Source organism: Lolium rigidum, chromosome 2, assembly GCF_022539505.1.
Source record: "Lolium rigidum isolate FL_2022 chromosome 2, APGP_CSIRO_Lrig_0.1, whole genome shotgun sequence".
NCBI classification, from domain to species: Eukaryota; Viridiplantae; Streptophyta; class Magnoliopsida; order Poales; family Poaceae; genus Lolium; species Lolium rigidum.
This window is the reverse complement of record NC_061509.1, coordinates 60,048,428-60,052,580: the sequence shown is the minus strand read 5'-3', so window position 1 is coordinate 60,052,580 and position 4,153 is coordinate 60,048,428. Positions and strand designations below refer to the sequence as shown.

Below are 4,153 nucleotides of genomic sequence, written 5' to 3'. Positions count from 1 at the left end.
AACATAGTTAGCCATGAGTTAGCTAAGTTAGGTAGAGTTTAGGATAGGACGGAGTTCTGGCTAAGGGACGCACCTCAGAAGATTGCTATGGCGATGAACCTTGATTCTAACCTTTCTTTGGTTTAATATAATTCTCTTTTCCCCGCAAAAAAAAACTATGAAAAGGCCGGGAGCTCGCGACATGCCCTTCCACGTGCATCACCACCGTTGCTCTTGGGTGCCTAGGCGTATTCTCAGGACCGTTCACCATGAACGAAGCTAGGGCCGGGAGCTCTTAACATGCCCGTCCATCGCCTGATGTCATCGTCATCTCCTAAAGAGTTTCCCTTCGGGCTGGAACCCTCCCTCACCCGTGGTTGAACCATGGTATCCGCTGGGCAAGGACTTTGCCACCCCCTCGGATAGCGATAATTTTGCCGCTACCTCAGACAACAAGACCCACTCTCCCAATCGTAAATGGGGGAGTGAGACGAGCACATGTTGGAGAAGAAGGAAAGGTTGCACGAGGAATCACGCCGACTCCATGACATGGAGAACGAATACCAGATGGAAGGGAGGCGAAAGATAGATGATGAAACGAGGAGAGAGGCCGAGGTGAGGGAGGCAACGGGGATTTAATGCAATATGATTGATGCCGATAGGTAAAACGAGGAGGATCTCGACGCTGGCACGCTTCAATCGATGGAATATTCGTGTCACTACATGCTAGCCTCCACCAAACAAGACCTTCATGACTCCCTAACTTCTTGTGATGTAGTGATGCTCTAGGACTCCGACAAGGAGGAGTACACCGCCGAGCTATCCCCGCCGCGGCCACCGAGTAAGGAAGAGAAAGGAGGTAGATACTGGGTAGCATTCGTCGATATAAAGTCATGATGGGTTGTAATTGGTTTGTGTTCAATCTAGTGGGTTGTATATATGTAGTATTTTTATAAAGTTTGTAGCATGTTTGAGCTAGTGGTATGTTTGAACTATTTTGGATGATTTACTAACAATATGTTGTGTTCAAACTATGCCGTTTTAATGTTGCATGAACTATGTGGTTTTCAATTATGTCAACTTAATTATGTGGTTGTAATTTACTTTAAACCATATTCAGTCCGATTTTTGAAAATATGAGAGACATCGAAGCGGACAAAAAAACAATCATATCCAAACAATTTAGGGCTATGTTTGGGTGTCGTTGGTACACTTGTCTGACACCCTCTAAACGGATACAATGTATCCCTAAATGGACAAATTTGGACGTACCCTTAGAGATTCAATTGCAGAATAAACTTGAGAGGATGTGTTTTGCCCCCATCGAGTTGCTCATGTTCTTCAAATCGCCGGCCTATTTGGGATGGGAGAGGTCCACATGCATGGTCTTCATGAAAGATCCACCGATCTATTGATAGTCATTAACAGCAACATAAATCTTTTATCTCTAAATAGCAATCCCCCACTACCAGATTTTGCTGCCTTCTCATGCCTCCACGTCACCCTCTTTCTTTCCCAGGCTCGCTGCATCGCGTGGCTTCACGTCCGTCGACTTCGTCCCTTTCCCGCACCCTTTCAACATGGGCTGGAGAAGCAACTTTAGTCGTCCGTGGGCTGGACGTCCTTCGTGGGCTCGCACAGCCATATCTGCACTCGATGGCCCTTTATCCTAATAAACAAAGAAAAAAAGGAAGCATCGCCATTCCTATTCCTGGTGGTGGTTCTAGACTCATCGGTACCATCTACTCCGCCGCTGCGACCGACGGTCTCCTGACCACTAATACTCCCCATCGCGACCCAAGATCTCCCCACCACTAATGCCATAAAATCGCTCGATGCTCCTTGCATTCATCGAGTAGAAACTGTTCTGTTCAACTGAGCAGTCGCCACCTCCCCTCCAAGTTAAAAATCTACCCTCATCCTCAACATCGACCACGCCCACCCGCTCGCTCGCGTCGTCATCTCTAGCAGGGGGTTCTAATCTGGTAGCTGGCCGCTTGGCGATTTTCAGTCTCTCTGGTCATTCTCCGGCCCGGCTCGAAAGCTGCTTGACGTTTTGCCCCACCCGTTTATTAGATTGTACAAGGTGACCTCTCAAGATTTCTCCGATTTGATTGGGTTTTGATTGGATACTGTTGGTCGCTGAAGCTAGGAGGAAGCGTATCATCACATGTATGGCCGAAGGACGCTCTGCTTTCATTTGGTACAGAAGTGCTCATCTCTCACTCATAATTTTTATTTACATTGCATAAGCACATGCGTCTTCATTTTTTTCTACTTTTGCTGGTCGGATGTATTTGTTACCCTCGAATCCCCCTAAATTAATTAGTTACATTGGAATTTGCTTCCCTCAATCTTCCGTGAAATACATTCATCGCCTGGAATCCGCGGGAGCCGGTTCTCCAGGAGGTGAGGGGCACTTTGACGGCAAGAACATCATGGACAACAGGCCGGGACATTGCAGTCACGATGACTGCGGTGGCCAACCATCCCTGGAGGCAGTGCCTGTTTCGATTTATGCTCCTCTCTCCCCAATTTGCTTTCACGTGCTCCAACTATTCAATACCAACAATTTCATTCCATGTCACGTCAGTTTTGTACAAATTACCATGGAACCTTTGCTACTATCTGGACTTCTGCAGACAACCAAGAAATTGCCCCCCTGATCAGGTCATCTGAATGCAGCACCATGTGAATTACTTCATATGGATAATTGTTCACCCACGAGCGAACACCAAATTCTACTTCTATGAACAGGAGAGGTCTCGAGTGCTTCTTGGCGGTATGCCTTTCTCTGTTTTTTTTTTTCATTAGTTCTGCCAAACAATTATGTACATAACCCTTCTGGCGTTTCAGGAAACATGGTTACCATCGTACAGTGCTAATCTACTGGTACAACTTCATTATGTAAAGTTATTTTTTGTTTGGAGAGTTGTCAACTGTATGGTCTGAATGTTTTAATGTAAAAATAATGAGTGTTTTACATGGTTATCTGTGTGCAGTTTGGCAATTGGCATATGCAGGGAAGTCCTTTTTTTCTGTCCAGAATCATTCCATGTTATTTTGCAATTAAGAAATGAAAATTCATATAGTCTCATAATCTCTAACTTACAGATTTCTTAACATTTTCCTTTGCAATCTAGAATCCTAATTATGGCTCTTAATATAACAGTGTGATCAGATTGATTAATGTAAGGGCAATACTTCTCTCCACCATTTCTATTCTTGATTACTTAGTTTTGATTTGTCTGCTTTTCTTCAAGTTGAACTGCATGTAGTCTGCATGTAAGCATACACTTGGTTATGCCCTGATATGTGTCTACTCACTAGCCTGTTGGTTTCATCTCCTTAGATCATGCAAATTCTGAAAGCTTCATTTCTGAAGGCAGGGATACGTTTTAGAGGAAATCCAATGCTGAGAGGAAAAGTTTGAGGATTTTTTATCTGAGGTATCACTGCTGGGAAAATCAGATGTTGCATATGTCAACACAGGATCCTTTGTTTTCACTTTTCGAGTTTACTCTTACTTTTAGTTTCAAGCGGCAGGATGTGTTTCCAAGAAGTATTAAGCACCATGGTGTTACCATAATCTTATAGTAGCTAACCCCATGGTTATTGTTCCCAAAAGTATTAGCCTGTTTGTTATTGTTTTTTCAGATATTGTATCTCTGAAGTGCTAGCCCCATGGTGTTACCATAATCTTATATCAGCTAACTGCATTTAAATACATATATACCAAGTTGTATCTTCCCTTGATTCTGATTTCCACAACTCAGTTGGCCCTTTTGAAGTTGGCCTAAGCTACCGGAGTAACATTTATGTACTATAATTGTTTCAATGCTCACCCAGTACCATTATATTAGTGCTAAGTCCAAGTCTGTACCATCTATCCATGTAGTCGTTCAACATTTCAAATGCAATTATCAACATTTTACTTAGATCTTTGTTAGATCTGATCTTTGACTCTTTCTATTCAAATATTGTATGTTTCCCATTCTACTTTTTATTTATAAAAGATATAACATATAATTTCCGCAGCAACGCGCGGGGTATCATCTAGTTATCTTAAAAGTATATTACAACATTTCAAATGGACCATTATATCCTTAATTTGAACATAACGATAGAAATATACGAAAGAATCTTATGGCGCTAGCGAGTGACTTACTCGGGA

General features: G+C 42.9%; 1 long non-coding RNA gene across 1 annotated transcript; it reads left to right on the top strand.

Moving 5' to 3' along the window:
- Positions 1 to 1,811: 1,811 nt before the first annotated feature.
- On the top strand, positions 1,812 to 3,917 carry LOC124686557. Its single transcript, XR_006997857.1, has 2 exons — positions 1,812 to 1,964; positions 2,056 to 3,917. It is a non-coding gene; the product is annotated as an uncharacterized LOC124686557 (long non-coding RNA).
- Positions 3,918 to 4,153: the final 236 nt, after the last annotated feature.